General features: G+C 35.0%; 1 long non-coding RNA gene across 3 annotated transcripts in view; it reads right to left on the bottom strand.

Annotated features, from left to right (window-relative positions):
• LOC129058734 (uncharacterized) overlaps positions 1-18,534 on the bottom strand; it is a 61,535-nt gene that overhangs the window by 24,986 nt on the left and 18,015 nt on the right. For 2 of the 3 annotated variants that reach the window (XR_008524069.2, XR_008524067.2), the window contains exon 2: positions 15,607-15,725. This is a non-coding gene — a long non-coding RNA (uncharacterized LOC129058734). Of the gene's footprint in view, positions 1-10,397; positions 10,737-15,606; positions 15,726-18,534 lie in introns of those variants that run through there. The other variant, XR_008524068.2, reaches the window with a different exon arrangement.

The following is an 18,534-nucleotide window of genomic DNA, read 5'->3' as shown; positions in this document are numbered from 1 at the left end:
GCTATCTTGACTCACCGCAACCTCTGCCTCCTAGGTTCAAGCGATTCTCCTGCCTCAGCATTCCGAGTAGCTGGGATTACAGGGATGCGCCACCACACTCAGCTAATTTTTTTTTTTTTTTTAGTAGAGATGGAGTGTCTCCATGTTGGTCAGGCTGGTCTTGAACTCCTAACCTCAGGTGACCCTCCCACCTCGGCCTCCCAAAGTGCTGGGATTACAGGTGTGAGCCACTGTGCCCAGCCGCACCACGTTATAAATGCTTAAGGAATCAGTGTATATCCAGCTATGTTCTTCATTCATGTAATCTAAAATTATACTAAAATTATTTTCGATTTCTTTAATAGATCATTACATTTCTCGGGTATAAATCATTGCTATGATTTTCACAAATCTGCACTTTACATTAGTTGAAAAGATATAGCCATCAGTTTTCCAGCTTCCTAACTACATATATTTTAAAGTTCATTCTGGGTGCCTGCCAAGTTATTTTCGAGATTCTGATTATTAGTTCACATTTGAATTTATATTACCCTTCAACCTGAACTTTGCCATAAGAAGCAGCTCTGATTTGGAGATGTGTGGTTTGTTAAGTCTCATTTTTTCTTCTTTAATATCTCAGAAAGATATTGCTTCCTACAAATTGGCAATCTTACTTTTGGAAAGAGATGCAAAGGATCCAAGGTCACCTTGAGGGCTTTAAAATAAGTTGTCTGATAATTTGCCAGGGGAAATTTCAAATACCCATGGTTCACACTGCTAAGTACATGACCTTTTCATCAGTTTTTGCTCCTGTAATTATGTTGTTGAATTCCTCATTTATAAATTATATATACTTATATCCCATGGTAGATACATATTTGTGTGTATGTGTGTCTGTGTGTGTAATTTATAGTAATATCCTTTCAAATTAGTAATGAAAGGAATTTTTAAGTAATTTCATCATCTCAGAAAAGGAGATTTTTAAACCTGATTTCAATATAATTCATTATTTGAATCAATTTAAAAATTATAAGATTTGTCTGCTCAGATGATCATTAGCATTTTTAGCAACAAAATACTTTAAGGTATGCACATTGTTTTCTTAAGACACAATGCTATTGCACACTTAATAGACTACTATATAATGTAAACATAACTTTTGTATGCACTGGGAAACAATAACAAAAGAAAAATATATTGTCGTCCTATATAAAGCAAATTGACAGAAGTGGGATTAGCTATTTGTGTACTTGCCACACAGGCATTTTCTCACTTCTGCCAGTCTTGAAGCCCATGACTTTAATGACTCCGTAACTGCAATCCCAGCATCAACCATCCTCAGCAAGCTGCACCTAATATCACTCACATCCCATAACAAAATGAGAAATTTGAATTGTATTGGTGCTTGGTAGTCATAGAAACTCTTAGTTCAGGTATTCTAATACTGGCTGTAAATCAGAATCCTATGTACAGTGTCTGAAAAATTATCTAAAACTGGGAAGTAAGGTAAAAAAATGGATGATACATCTTTTCAGTGTTACATAAGGGCAAAGACTACTGAAAATCATTTTGGGAAATAACCTAAATCAACCTAATAAACTTAGTTTTATTCTCTATTACTTCTGATTAAACTCTCAGATGTAGAAAAGTTACAGATTAGCTTGTAAACTTTTGTTTCAGAGAGATACAAATAATTTGTCCTGTGAAACACATAACCCTAGAGATGGTATTTCATGGCTATGGTGGACATTAACTAATTTACTAACCTGCTCAGTGACCCTGTCCTCCTATACATAGCCTAGCTTCTCAGATGCTCTTTGAATCAATAATACTATCATTAATATATAATGTTAATAAAACTCTTATTAATTAATAAGTTAAATAAAATTTTGGCATGTGTTTATATTATTTGCCTTAGAGTCATGACTTTTAAGGTATTGGACAATTATAGTTTAACAATCACTTTCAAACTATGCGGATATCTGAACCATGTCACAGGCTTCCAACATTTGCAGGACACTATCCATGAGCCCATAGATTTTCCAGAATAACATTAAGGAACACCCAGCAAAATGATGAAGTCTGTGATGCCGTGTTCTAATTTCTTCTACTCCTACCCAGTTCATGCCTCAGTCTTGTTAAAGGCTCCATCTAGCATTCCTTTCCTCATCTTCAGGACCCATTTAAATATAACCTGCTCTGAGTCTTGCTTTATTCCTAGCCACCTGTACTCCAGAAAAAGTTAATTTCACTCTTATTGCAATCTGATAGTATTTTACTTACTTTTCTATTGTATAGTAAATTTTGTTCTTTTTTTTTTTTTTTTTTTTTTTTGTTTGAGATGGAGTCTTACTCTGTTGCCCAGGCTGGAGTGCAGTGGCTTGATCTCAGCTCACTGCAACCTCCGCCTCCTAGGTTCAAGTGATTCTCCTACCTCAGCCTTCCTAGTAACTGCGATAACAGGCATGTGCCACCACGCCCAGCTGATTTTTTTTTTTTTTTTTTTTTTTTTTTGAGACAGAGTCTCGCTCTGTTGCCCAGGCTGGAGTGCAGTGGCGTGGTGATCTCAGCTCACTGCAAACTCCACCTCCTGGGTTCATGCCATTCTCCTGCCTCAGCCTCCCAAGTAGCTGGGACTACAGGCACCCGCCACCATGCCCGCCTAATTTTTTTGTATTTTTAGTAGAGACGGGGTTTCACCATGTTAGCCAGGATGGTCTCAATCTCCTGACCTCATAATCTGCCCGCCTCGGCCTCCCAAAGTGCTGGGATTACAGGCACAAGCCACTGTGCCTGGCCGATTTTTGTATTTTTAGTAGAGACAAGGTTTCACCATGTAGTTCATGGTTGGCCAGGTGGGTCTCAAACTCCTGACCTCAGGTTATCCGCCTGCCTGGGCCTCTCAAAGTGCTGAGATTACAGGCGTGAGCCACTGTGCCCGACCTCATGTTTAGCACTGTCATTAAACAATCATTTACTTAGGTAGAAATCATGTCTTAGTCATTTCTTTTCAGCCAGCTCTTAACCCACTGGCAAGACAACGTATACAAAATGCAAGTATGCTGACAAAGTCACTCAAGGAACAAATAACAAAGGAACAAGTTGATAATCGAAAGGGTACACTCATAGTTACACTAAGGCAAATAAGTCAATCTGATAAAAAGAAAAGAGTGAGTCGTCTTGGAAAGGAGTAAGGTAGCGAATGATAAGATGGTGAATGGCCAAATCAGGAATGACCTTGCTTACAGATCAGTAAAAATATTTTAATTAGAGGAACTGACTTCAGTGTCTTTATGCCAGGTTCCAAATGCTTTGCTTTTGTGAAAGTATAAAAATTTTATTTAAACAATTTGTTTCAATGGTCTAAAACTTCACCTAAATCAACGTACTCTACATACAATTTTGCTAGCATTGCTTACAAACATTAAAACATGTGCAATTAAACAATAAATGTGCTCCTCATCACCTAGTGAGATTTAGTAAGAAAATAATTTTCAGCTACACTACAGTTTGAAGAGTAGGAAGAATTATATTTTTCAGTTTAACTCCTAATATGGAATAAAACATGAATTTTTTTTTCCATCTCTCTCGAGGGAATATTTCAGATTCACTGAAGAGCTATGAGATAAAAGAAACAGAAAAAGTTTTTTATAGAATTTTTTCAAAGGAAAAATTATTTTTGAAAGTAGAAGGTTTTTTCCCAAGTTCATGTGAACTGCATTTTTTTTTCTGTGTCTAAGTCCCGACCTGCTCCTGTGTTGTGCCTTGCTTTATTTCCCAGCTTTTTCTGGTTTCCTTTCATCTGTCTCCTTGTTAAGTTGTATCTTCTGTGCAGAATTAGACCTGAAGGTTTTAGTGTTTTTTTTCAGTTTTTCTTAAATCGAGTGTGGTTGCAATCAGAAAACTGTTTGGAGAGGTGAAAGGCAGCAAGAAAGGAGTATAGGGAAGGATGTGCTGAAAAGAAAGACCAAGGAGGAACAGAGTGAAGAAGGAAAACTCTGCTAGCAATTAACACAGGGTGGCCTTCTCTCATCAGGAGCTGAAGAAATATTTCATGAAGTAGAAGAAATGACTCATAAGCTACCTCTGAACTCTTTTTTATATATAGACTATACATATATTTTGTTGCATAAACACGTCTCAGTTAATGGAATAACTACATTTAGAGATTTGAACTCTGCTTTAGAAGCAATATTAACTTCACCCAAAACGTTTAGAAATAACTGGAAGAGAATGGATGAACTTCTGGAAAATTCTACAGTGAATTCCAATTAAAGAAATTCTCAAAATTCATTTGTCTAAATTGTTACAATGAACCAATAATTAGATATTAGTGTTCTAGACTAAATGTGCATCTTCATTTCTTAGTTTTCCTTCTCTAACTTATACCCAGTAATCCTCTTTTATTTAATCCAATCCTTTTGTTTGTTTGTTCATTTAATGAGAGAGGAAACTAATGCATCTAAGCTTTGCTTTGTTTGCAAAATTCAACTACTGAGCATCAACCTTCCCCATTTTCTTAAATTCTGATTGGCAGACCAGATTGCAATAATTCCTCCAGCCCTCCTCTTCAGAAAGTGGCAATTTAACTATTAATTAAAGATAAAGAATCTGATCCTTGTTTCACCTTGATAATCAGAGGCACTCTGCGAAGTCTATTAGAATTAGTTTTCAGTGGGCTGATTAGGATAATATTGAGACAGGAAATTTTAAAATGCTACACTTGGAAATGGGTCAGGAGACAGAAGAAAATATATTTCTACATTGAAGAAAACAAAAAAACAATTTAAATCAAGGCTTGTTTTTCCCGCACCTCCTGAATAATAACTTGGGACTTTCACCAGCAATTAAATACATTTAACTTTTTTTAACTTTTATGTTTGTGTTGGAAGCCTAATTCTGAAAAGCTATGTGAAAACTACCATTATACAAAAGCAATTTAATACTAGAAAGCAAACAAAAACCGAGAAGAGTCAGGATGGTTAGAAAGTTGGTATATTATATAGAATCTTATATTTCTTCTCTCTCCCTGGGAAGATAGTTACTACCCATTGTAAAGGTTAACTGCTGAGATAGCAATTGCCTTTCAACTACCCCTGGTAGCTCTGTTCCTCATTATTATAGATAGATATAGTAGATCCTTTGATCAGGCTTAATGAAACATTTGGCTCCCCAAGATGCAGGCTGAACCTCCGTGACCAGTGATAGTTTGTAATCGTCCTGGAACAAACTTAGTCTCCCCCATTATGGGCTTATTTATGAGAATAAGTTTGTGGTGAGTAATCCTAGCTGACTTTCTAGCATATGCAGCTCAGCCTGGCTCTTTTATTTCACTTGTTCTGTGTATAGTAACGTGTAGTGGTAAAATCTTATGATTTTGTGGGAATATGGACCCCCAAAAGAAAACCCACCACTTTTCCTGTATTTAAAAGTGAAGAAATCTTAAAGAAATAAAAAGAGATAGTTTTTATTTAGATGAGAGAAGTTTTAGGAATATAAAAAAGAATATTGAATTTACCATTGCTCTGATATGGAAATGACAAATTTTTCATACATTTTATATACCAACAAAAGAGAGAGAGAGTGAGAAAAAGAGAGACTGAAATTTGTGAGACTGCCTTTTACTTCAAAAATCACTATTTTTTTTAGTTAAGTAAAAAAAAAAGAAATTTGAAAAGCAAGAATGCTTGCATGATATTTATAATTTTAGTTCTACATGTATGTAACATTTAATTATCTAAAAGAATCACTTAAAATGTTCAGTTAAACTTTATGTCATACTGAAAATAATATAATTTTTAACAATGGTCTTCATAGATTTGAGACTGTAATCAGAAATATAACCTTTATGTATGCCAAGCATTTACTGTATATATATGCAAGAGTGCTTATGTTTTAATAGAAAGTAATTACATTAACTACAGATATTTGTCCTAAGATTTAAAAACATATATAGGTGACATTTCTTTGCTCAATCAGTTTCTGTTTTCGTTTTTGTTGGTTGTTCATTTGTCTTTGAGACAGGGTCTTACACTGTCACCCAGGCTGGAGGGCAGTAGCACCATCATGGTTCACTGCAGCCTCGACCTCCTGGGCTCAGATGATCCTCCTGCCTCAGCTTCCCCAGTAGCTAAGACTACAGGCACACACCTCAACACCCAGCTAATTTTTGTATTTTTTTGTAGAGATGAGGTTTCACCATGTTGCCCAGCCTGATCTCAGACTCCTGGGCTCAAGTGATCCCCCTACCTCGGCCTCCCCAAATGCTGAGATTACAGGTGTGAGTCACCGTGCCCGGTCAATCAGCTCTTTTAGAGTCTCTGATCTTCATGTATTTGCTTGATTGTCTCAGCAGCTTTTTCTTTTATTGTACGAATGCTTGCACTAACGAATAATAAAACTACTTAAGTATTTATTGCTTGAGATGTAGCCAGTGGAAACTCCACAATGAATTTATCAATTTTGAAATAAATTTGTATCTTTATCATGATAGCAGATACATCAGCAAACAGCAGCATATTGTTCAACTGTATATTATCAAAGACTAACATCAATCAACTAAGAAAGCCATAGGCTGCTTTCAATAGTTGTTTTGCTCTCCTAGACCTTCATTGTTTTGGAAAGCAAATAAATATACAAATATGTGGCACAAATAGTGGCATTTGATTAATATAATTGGTTAGAAATTTTATGTTACCTTTCTTTTGTTTTAGTAGGGCAACTCTCCTTGCCGAATAGAAGTTGTGATTTGGTATAAATTTATATTAAAGAGCTAATGCCTATTGTGCCATAACTGTTGGAAAGCTGTGAGAATAGCAGGTGAGAGTAGCTGGTAGAGCTTTGAGCCACATTCTGAAAGATATGCACAGTGGTCATGCCATTCACCAAGAAACTTTGTTGAGTTGCTTTAATTATCTCCACAAAGTCCTTGCTGCCCAGTGAGAGGTGGTTAACCTGTCAACCCTCAACACCTAGGGTGAACTCTGCTTACTTTTCTTTCAGGATTTTTCTATTACAATTTTTTCCCCCAAAGACCCTGGAGTACTTTTTCTGACCAATCTTTAGTTGAATAAATATCCTAAGGTTTTTCTCCATAGGCTTATAACAGGATATTTATTTAGATTTATAAACAAAAAGGAAGAATTTTGAAGTCAATGTACATTTTTGTTCAAATGTAGTTATAACATTTTAAGACCTCTAAAGACAACCTTGTATAACACTATGAACACTCCATGGTACAAATTATTGTATTGCTAACCTATTAGCAATTATGGTACTGCTAATTATTGTATTGTACTGCTAACACAAATAGACTGCTTGTATGTGTTTGTGCATTTATACATACTTATTTTTATATACCATGAATAATACTGAAGTAATTGCTAAAAAAGATTTCACAATAAAATTATGTAATTCTAAATAACCAAAAAAAAAAAAATTACTGGCTACCAGAATATTTGTGGCTCCTTTCTCTGTCATTGATTTTGGTAAGAGTCCAGACAACATTTCATCAGTTGGTCTGTAATTTACTTTATAAAGCTCAAAAATGAGTTAAGGATAAGAGTGAGAGTTCTGATTAAAAAAGAATGGTAAAATAAAATATTGACAATTTGTAAAAAGAGCTGAGGATACCTGGGGATTCATATATTTTAATATATTTTTTCTGCTAATTTTTCTATTTCTGTTTATATTTCTAAATTTCCATAATAAAAAAATATCATATTTCTCATGGACTAATTCTACACAATTTTAAGAGATAATTTTTTTGAGAGTTAGAAAAGCAACAGAGAAAATGTCTTCTCACTTTTGTATAGTGTTAGGCCTATGATCTATAAAAGTTTAGACATTGAAAAATACTTAAGCTTGAAAAATGAACAAAGTTAAAGTGTTCTGGGAGGGTGCAATGGAGGTGTCAAAAGACTAAATGGTGGATAAATCAGAAAATAGTTGAATGAATTTTAAACATCATAATATAAATATTAACATATCCTTTCATTGATTACTTGGATTGCCTCTATGGCAATGATGTTTGACCACAGCTGGTTTTTTCAGACACCACTAAAATCTTAACTTTGTCTCTAATAAAACTATTAAATATATCTAATTTCAAGTGTTGATTATAGTGTTCAAACAAAAGCTTATACATAGTTTAGAGCAGAACCGGAAAAGACATCAAAATGAAAGTAGTTAAAAATTATTCTTGTATATTCCACAAAATAAAAAGTGACAAAACATTATTTATGTAAAATATACAAAGACAAAAAAGTAAAATAAAATCTTATGTAAAAACATTTATAAAAGAATAATTTTACTTATTTGAAAAGGTATTTGTTTTCTTTTAGAAAATTCACTCTATACTCAAATGATAATGCTGATATGGAATAAATATTCATCAAGAGAAAAATTGTGAAATCGCTTTATTTCACCAAATAATATTATTTTACTTGTGAAACTGAATAAGGAACACATTCATGTTAATTGCATAGCTTGCAATTTTGTACCCCACTTCCAGTAGCTTAGACACAACATTATTAACTTTCCAAAAAATTAACACATATATCTACTTTGATTTTCTCCAAAACACTGAGAGAACACTAATCAATTGTCTATAAATACCTTTGGAACATAGACTTGCTTGATAATTTTACTAGTACACTGTAGACCAGCTACAAAGAATTTGGATGTAAATGAAGTGCTGTATTGCCATGACCTAATCATATCAATTATAGGCAATTATAACATATTTATCTTGAACATTGAGAATTACTTACTAGAGTAATTGCCAAATACGAAATGTGTTTATTTGATGAACTAGGGCAGTAACAAGTACTACTTTGTAATCTAAATCTAGAATGTAAAGATCACATTGAATAAACCAGTCATAAAACTGACGTAAAGGATGCATTTACATCTAGGAACATGTTATCTTTGCATATTAAAATATTTTATATCTGGTAGGGAAAATTTTCTGCTTTTATTTTAAATACTCTGTTAATTTATTTAAATAAATTTCATTATTTAAAAAAAAGAGTAGTACTTTTCCAAGTTTCCATAATCAAAACAATGTAAAATAAACTTTGAAAAATCTGGTCCCACTCATATCTCATTCATCACATTTCTCCTCCCACTATGGAAAATTACTTTCTTCCCCTGTATATCTTTGCAGTGTTTCTTTATTGAGAATGCAAGTAAAGTAAATACAAGTATATATTCTTATTTCCCTTGGGTTCTTCCATACAAAATTAGCATACTATATATACTCTATTGTGACCTGTTTTACCTACTCAGCAGTTTCACATGGAGCTCTACTCATATCATTTTATAGAGAGTTTCATCACTTTTTTTTATAATTTTCTATTGTTGATGGACATTTCCCCTTCACATTGAGAAGAAAATCTGAATTCTTCAGCATGGTTTATAAATCCTACATAGTATGTATGTCCTTCCCTTATTTTTCTGATCTTATGTTATGCCAGTCTCTTCCACACCCATCAAACTTCCAGCATATCAGCATTCTTTCCATTTTGGGATTTTAATAAGCGACTTTAATCTTTATTTAATATATAAATTGCCTATGGTACTTATAAATATATAAGTAGATACACATCTTATTTTGATTCCTTTAAATATACTAATGAATACGTTATGAGCCATAATGTTGAATTTATAATGTTTAATGTTTATAATATTGAATTCGACATGCTGATTATTTAAGAATTGTATTAGTTTTCTATTGCTGCTGTAACAAATGGACACAAAGCTAGTGGCTTAAAACAATACAAAGGTATTATTTCATAATTCTGTAACTCCGAAGTCAGTCTGATATGAATCTCTTGGGTTGGAATCAAAGCGTCGGCAGGTTTGTGTTCCTTTCTGGAGAAACAACCTTCTTTTGTACTATGCCAAAAAACCTCCAACTTTATCCTAAGAACGATGCTCAGTGAATGAGTCCCTTTGCTCTCATCTTTCTCCTTACTACCTTTGCCCCATTCACTTACCTACTTAGCACTCACTTTCACACTGCAGATGGGAACCCATTCCTAGTATGGGCACCCCTCCTAGTCAGTCAGTGCCTTGGAAGCCGTCATTAAGAATTCTTTACCTTCAATTAGGAAGTCAACCTATAATCATCATGTTTTATTCAAACCTATGTATCACTGATTTTCACTATAGAGTGCAATTCCCTTTATAGCGGGAATAATCAGTCCTGGGCTTCAGATCACTTATAAAGGGAACTGAATCATATTCCATGAGGAGCCTCTTTCCTGATTCTGTGAATACTACTTCTTTCCATGTATTGTAAAAGGAATTACCAAATTATTTACCTGGAACAGTCTTCTATAGAACTTCGCAGAAGTGCAGAACAAATCAGTATGTTTATGCAAACACACACACACACACACACACAGAATGTGACTGCTATGATTTTATTAAGATTCAGTTCTCCTTAGTTTGAAGTTCAGCCCCACACTAAGGATATTTCTCTTAGAATTATGGACCTACAGGGCCAGAGTCCTTTTATACAAGAAAAAATGTTCAAAATAAGCCTGACAATAATAAATAATTAACCATCAATATCTTATTTTTGTTTGGTAGGTAAATATTGATTGAATATGATGGAGTTTGCTCTGCTCAATTGTAATTAATTTTTCTGTTGACTCTCCAGGCTTCTTCTTCACAATGAGAGCTTCAAAACGGAAAGGCACTTGCATGCCAGCATATTTGCCCAGCTGTGCGGTAATTGTCTTAAATGTGAACTGATGGAAGAAAAACAAACAATGAGAGACTTTGTCCTCAACCCAGACACTGACGATGAAACCATCCAAAGCAAAAATGACATTGAGAGTGAAAATAAAACCTAGCCCAACCTGAATGAGTGTTCTGTTTGTTTTTGAAATGAGATATTCTATCACAAAAACTGTTGAGGCTTACTCTGGTGTCTCCAGGTTAAGGCTTGAAATAAAATTTACAGAGAATTTCAAATGATTATTTAAAGAAATTTAACTTCTTCTATGGTCTAAATTGCTTTAATATTTACTATTTTTAATTTTTATTCTTTAGGTGAATAAATTTATACGTAATAAAAATGACTACATAATTTATATTAAATATGGAAATAAAGTAGCTGAGGTTTTTTAAGGTATACATTCTCAAAAGGTGATATGGTTTGGCTATGTCCTAACCCAAATTGCATCTTGAATTGTAGCTCCCATAATCCCCATGTGTCGTGGGAAGGACCTGGTGGGAGGTAATTGAATAATGAGGGTGTATTCTTTCCATGCTGTTCTCATGATACTGAATAAGTCTCATAAGATCTGATGGTTTTATAAAGGGCAATTTCCCTGCACATGCTCTCTTGCCTGCCATCATGTAAGACATGCCTTTATTCCTCCTTTGCCTTCTTCTGTGATTGTGAGGCCTCCCCAGCCATGTGGAACTGTGATTCCATTAAACCTCTTTTCCTTTATAAATTATACAGGCTCAGGTATTTCTTCAAAGCAGTATGAAAATGGACTAATACAAAAGGGGTGCTTAGGTCACAAAACTCAAATGACTGTTCATTTGATATCTCCAAGACTCACTTTAAGTGTTAATGCAGCAGTTTTCAACCCTGGCTGTGTATTAGAATTGACTTGGAGGTTGAAAACAAAACACATACACAAAACAAAACAAACAGGGCTGTCTGTACCCCTAACAACTCTGATTTAATAGATCTGCCATAGGGCCTAGGCATTGACCTTTTTAAGTACCCTCCCTCCACCCTTAATGATGGGTAGTATGGATGTAGAGTCACTGCTAAAGAGGGGAATCTTTTCCTAAGTTCATCCACATCTCAGCTGCTCTCCATGTTGCTCTAAACTCCTGTGCTTCTGCTTATTTAGTTGCTGGTTGTTGTTTTAAATTTCAGAATTACCACTTCTAATTGGCATTGCCAAGCTTCCCTTAGCAGAATGGTGATATACAGAAAGACCATTTTCCGTTTTTTTTTTAAATCCATCAAAACAAAGTGAGATTATTTGGAGTATCTAAAATGAATTACACTGTCAAATGAAAAAGGCAGGGTCTGTTTCCAGATGAAAGAGAATGTATAAACTACTCAGACAGAATATCTTTCTGGGCAAAGCTGAGTTCTAAACATTGCTTTTATGTGGTGACTCTATGCCCTTTCTGTACCAGAGACATAGCACTTTCCACATTTCTGGAGCATGAACATCTGTTCCCCCTTTGAAATTTCAATCTTTGTAATTAGTTTGCTCTTAGGATTTTGCAGGGATTTGCATCCTCCTGTCTCTCCTTAGGCATTCCATAGGATACAGTATTCTGCAGAGACATATTGCCCGTTACATAAATAACTCCTGAATATGACCATACATGAATACGGTAGTTATAAATAATATTGGGTGAGTAACAGAGACCTGAAATGTAGGTACTTAAATAGTCTCATTGTGTATTTCTTTCACTCATAAGTATATGGATAAATGCAATCCTGAAATGAAGTGATAGCTGTAAATTTTCCAGGGCCAAAAGAGCGTCTAGCTTTCTATACTACATTACTAGGGTATAGCCTTCAGTGCATGATCCATTACAAAGTTCCAGTTATATCCAGCAAGATAAAAGAAAAGAACATTTTCTGAAATCTGCCTGGTAGCACTTCTTATATCTAATTTTCATGAATTTGATCACATGACAACACCTATAGAAAGGCAAACTAGAAAATATAGTCTTTATTCCAGGTAATGAGGTGTTCAGCAAAAATAAAATGGGAGTGTTTTGAGGAGGAGAACAGGTGCTGAAGGTCAGTAGGTAAGGGTCTTTGCACCAGAGGATTCAGTATAACAATGTAAAGTAGGATTTGGAACTAAGGTAAGCAAAAGTGTAGAGTAGGTTTTGGTGCTGTAAAATCGGTCACCACAATGGGGTGAAAATATATGTGGTGGCTGCAATGGTACACTGCTTGTGCTCCTTTTGGGACCCAGAGACACTTTACACATTTCCCCAGCTGGTAGGAGCATTGGCTATAGATAGCTTGCAACTAAGTCCTTGGGATGTTTCTTTGGCTAAAAGGAGTTGCCTCACTGACAGTTATGTCCCATGCCCTATAGGGTAGCCAAAATCTGATAATTGTTCAATGCAGAGGGACAAAGACCTGCCACCTTGCTTTAATCCTGGACAACTCTGAAGCACTCTCTCAACTCCCGAGCTCCTGAGCAGGCCAAGGCTGTGGCTGCATCTCCATCTCAGTTCAGATTCTCCCTCTACATAATCCTGATTTCCATACTTCTTTACAGGTATTTTCCTCAAAAGCACTCATAAATATACCTTGTACATGCAGAACTCTTTCACAGAGACTGTTTTCCCACAAACCAAACCAAGGAGAGTTGATAGCAGAGGTTGTCTTAAGATACACACTTTTGAAAGGAATTGGAGCTGGATCATCAGCAGTTAGCAATGATCTCCTCATTCTTGACAAGGTAGAAAATTACTAGCCCCTAAATATGCTACAGTGCCACAATTGTTAAAGCTCTCCTCTGTGTAGAACTAGGATAGAATACCTATAGAAAGGAATGCAGTGGTGCCTGCAATGTTTCACACTTTTAGGAAGTTTGGGAAAAATAGAAATTATGAAGATTATGAGATTATTATTGACATTCATTGGGTATTATCAGTGTGCTAGCGACAGACAATAAAAAGCTGAGGGCAACTGCTGGCAGATTTAAAGAGACATTTGAAAACAAGAGGTTCTCATTAGCTGCATGTGAAAAGTTTTTTTATCTCTTGGAAAGGGAGAACAGAAAATCTGAGAACTAGGCTCAGAAATTAAATATCTAAGAGTAAAGGAAATCCAAGGACACTTGAATTTTCAACTGTATCAAGTCTTCTATCTCAAGGCCTGGCCCCTGATAGGCTGAGTCTTGGAATGGAGATACCTAGATAGATGGACTCAAGAATCTTGTAATCCCAGATATCTCAGAACTCTGGACCAGTAGAAATGTCTCAGTACCCTCTGCTAAAGGCCAGTGCCCTCCCTGGCTTGAAGACAATGCCGATGCTTCCTTAGCTTTCTGTTCTCTCTCCTTGTGGTATAGACCTCTCCTATCCTTACTTCCTCTCTTAGGGACAAAACCAATAACTGGGGTCCAATTACAACATAACCTGGAGGAGAAGTATTGGTCATTCAAGGAAGGAAGTGAAATACATGCCAAGTTTGCTAAATGTCCTAGAAAACATATATGACAAGAGCCAAGAAGAAAGAATGGGGCTGGATTATGAAAGTTCCATATTGAGGGATGTGAAGCATAAAGTTGGATAGGAAAGAGAGATTGTTCAAATGAGCAATGCCTCCTGATACAAGAATTAATAACTTTAGTTTCAAGGGAGATTGGAAAATGGTGCTAGCATGCTACTAAGGATGGCTCTTGGAAGCTTGACAAAGGGTGTGGTCCAAATAAAGTAAAGTAGAAATGCTGTATTGTTAAGTCAGATAGAGAAGAAGAGAATAAAAGGCTCAGAGAAGTATTCAGCCTGGAGTGGATACATTATTAAGGCAGGAAAACTCATCACTGGTCTCTAGTCTCTTGAAGGACCTAAAGGACACTTCATTTACCAAAGTGATAAGAAGTACACTGGCGATCAGGGTACTGGCATTGTTGAGACAACTCTTTGCTCTAGAATATGGTTGCTTGTGGGAGATGCTGTTACAGAACTGGCTCCCTGATAGCAGTGGTGGTGAGAGGCTCTAGAATTAATAGAGACCATGTTGTGGTGCTTAATCATTAGAGGCAAGGCAGTCTGTAATGGATGGCATAGTGATACTGGGAGGGCAAGCTGATTTGTGGAAAGCTTTGGAGATAATTAATAGAGTATGGTATTCTTAGAGCAATATAAGTTGGGCAGTCAACAAGGGTGTCAGATGATCAACACCGAGAGTAGTTGCTCTAATAGGAATCCACAATATCTTTTCCCGTTTCTTGACCTAATATAGTTTTGTAAATCAGAAACTTCTATCTGAAGGAGAGGCAGAGTCCCATTGAGAAAGGACCTGAAAATACCACAAAAAGGTTATGAAGAAATAACCCCTCTAGACCTTCTGCAAAAGGTTCTATGACCATTTATGCAGGTAACCACAATAGGGGTCAAAACTAATGCATGCAGGATTTAAGTTGGCAATAATACTGGGGATTTGAGGCATCATCATGACCCACCTCTCACCCCTGCCATTTGAATGGGGGTAGTTGGGACACAGGTAATAAATCAAGTCCTGACCATGCCTGGCTCTTAGTGAGTGTTCTGTGTCTCTGAATGTATATACAGGTCATTTTGCTGGTCTTCACATGTATAACTCAGTGGAAATAATTGGTAGTTGAAAGAAATCCCCAAAATACTTCACTAGCCTATATGACCTGTCATAGTGTGTTGGGCCAAGAAGAAACTTCTGAAACTGTTCCTCTCCTCAGAAAGATAGTACAAAAGCAGTATTAACTTCTAGAGAAAATAGAAGACATTAGCTCTGTTCTAAATTATCTACGGGATTCAGGGGTTTGGTCCTCATTATATCCCCATTTATTTCAAAATCTAGCTTCTACAGAGAAGATGGATCCTGGCAGATGACAGTGGAATATCACAAACCTGATCCAGTAGTAATCTTAATTGTAGCTGCTCTGCCAATTATGGTGTCTTTGTGAGAGCAGCTTAACTCAGTCTCAGGCATGCATCCATGATCAGGTGAAAGCATTCTCTTTTCATCCCTTTTAAGAGAAAAGATCAAAACCAGTTCTCATTTATGTGGGACAAATATAAGAACACATTTAACATTGTGCTCCAAGGCTATGCTAATTCTTCCGCCTTCTGCCTTAGTAAAATCAGAAGGGGCCTGGACCATCTGGACATTTCACAGAAGATAAAATTTGTCCACTATTTTGATGACATTAACTTAATTAAACCAGATGAGCAAGACATGGCAAATATATTGGAGGCCTTCATAAGACAAATATATTCCAGAACAGAGGTATAACACCTGTAAACTTTCAAGGCCCTAAAATTTTTAGAATGGTCTGTGCCATGTCAGGAATACCTCTCCAAAATGAAGAACAGAACACTTTGGTTGTTACCACTTTTGGCTAGTATTCATAAGGCTACTATGAACATTACTGTATCTGTTTGAGTCCCTGCTTTCAGTTCTTTTGGGTACATACCCAGAAGTGGAATTACTAGTACAGCCAAACTTTCACTTTCATTTTGCTTTTCAAAGTAATCACATTTCTTGGTTTTAAAAGTCAAACAGTTCTATACTGTTTCTAACGAAGAACGGCAGTTACCTGTCCTACCTCTCTTTGACCCGATTCCTTCCTCAGTGTCATCCACTTTAAACTCTTCAGCTGTTTGTTTTATTTACCATATTTATAAATTTCATTCTGATTTGCTGATTTTTTTACATTAGAGATTATACTTATTTCTCACTATAGAAGATAAAGACTTAACTCCTATATACCATAATGGTAAAGTGTTTGAAAACATAGCTACGATAAGTTCTCCCATCCCTCAACAAAGTTATTTAAAGAAAAGAGAAAAAGCTAAAACATTTGAGAAATTTAATGCCAATAAAATAAAATCTGCAAAATGAGAAAATGAATCAGAGGGAGCATAAGTAAAGAAGACAGGCAAAAGAAATTCTACACACATATATTTAGACTCTAAAAAAACTAAAAATAACCAAAGAGAATTAATATTGAACATGATAATTTAAGACTATAATTCCCAATGTTGTGAAGTAAAAGAGGACATATTTTACTAGAACTAGCCAAAAGCAAGCTGAATAAGCTATGTTTAAATCGCAGAAAGTGGCCATCAAAGCAGAGAATATTAAAGGAAATATGACCATTTCATCATAATAATTAGGTCAACGTTCTTAGAAGACTTACAAATCTCAAACATGTATACACTGAACAAGAGTGCTTCAAGGTATACATGGCAAAACAGAACAGAATAGAGGAACAAGTTCGCAATTATATTCGAAGACTTTACTGCAACTATCCCAATAATGGATAGAAAAGATATAGACAATAATAGAGAAAACTTGAACACCATCAATCAAATTGGCCTTATCAACACTTTTAGAACACTCTCTTCAACAAAAAGAGAATATACATTGTTTTTCAGTGTACCTAAAATATTTTTTAAAATACCATATCCTGAGTGAAATGACAAATCACCTTAAATCACTTTAAAATGATCACTTTAATCATTTTAAAATAATATAACTCATACTAAGCATGTTCTTGAATCATAACGAATTCAAACTAGAAAGCATTAACATAAAGGTATTTAGAAATTTTATAAATATGTGGAAGTTTTACAATATAGTTCTAAATAAATAGTCAAAGAGAAAATCTCAAGAAAAATTTTGAAAATAAGTATCAAAATTTATAGCCTTGAATTTTATATTAGAAAATAAAAAGGAATTAAAGTAGAAATCTGAGCTTTGGCATTAAGAAACAAACATAAAAAATAAATAAAACCCAAATAAGCAGAAGTAATGAAATAATATAAGAGTATGAATCAATAAAATTCAATGCACACACACACACACACAAAATCAGAAAATCAATAAAATGAAAACCTAGTTTTTGGAAAATGTCAATAAAAATGACAAGCCTTTCAGCAGACTGACCAAGAAAATAAAGAAAATATGAATTTTTCAATACTGGGAACAACATTAAAGCTTCATAGACAGTAAAAAAAAAGGTAATAAAAATTGAAATAAAAAAACTTACAAAAAGTACTATGCCTCCAAATTCAACAACTCAGAAGATATGCAATTCCTTGAAGGACACAAACTAACCAAGCATATTTTAATCTAATAGATTAACATAAATAAAGATTTATTTATTAAAGAAATTGGATTCATAGTTTAAAAACCTTCCAACAAAGACAACTTCAGGCCCAAATCATTTTAATAGTAAATTCTAATAAATATTTCAGGAAGAAATAACACTAAGTCTGTACAAACTCTTCACAAAATGAAACAAGATCAACACCACTCAATGCATACTATGAAGCTAGCCATACCCTAATACCAAAACCAAGTAAAAAGAAAAACGTTACAACTTACACCAAAAGCAATGGCAACAAAAGCCAAAATTAACAAATGGGATCTAATTAAACTAAAGAGCTTCTGCACAGCAAAAGAAACTACCATCAGAGTGAACAGGCAACCTATAAAATGGGAGAAAATTTTCGCAACCTACTTAGCTGACAAAGGGCTAATATCTAGAATCTACAATGAACTCAAACAAATTTACAAGAAAAAAACAAACAACCCCACCAAAAAGTGGGCAAAGGATATGAACAGACACTTCTCAAAAGAAGATATTTATGCCGCCAAAAGACACATGAAAAAATGCTCATTATCACTCGCCATCAGAGAAATGCAAATCAAAACCACAATGAGATACCATCTCACACTAGTTAGAATGGCAATCATTAAAAAGTCAGGAAACAACAGGTGCTGGAGAGGATGTGGAGACATAGGAACACTTTGACACTGTTGGTGGGACT

The sequence above is a fragment of the Pongo abelii genome, chromosome 2, assembly GCF_028885655.2.
Source record: "Pongo abelii isolate AG06213 chromosome 2, NHGRI_mPonAbe1-v2.0_pri, whole genome shotgun sequence".
Taxonomy (NCBI): Eukaryota; Metazoa; Chordata; class Mammalia; order Primates; family Hominidae; genus Pongo; species Pongo abelii.
Note: the sequence above shows the minus strand (reverse complement) of the source record. Positions and strands in the feature narration are given on the sequence as shown.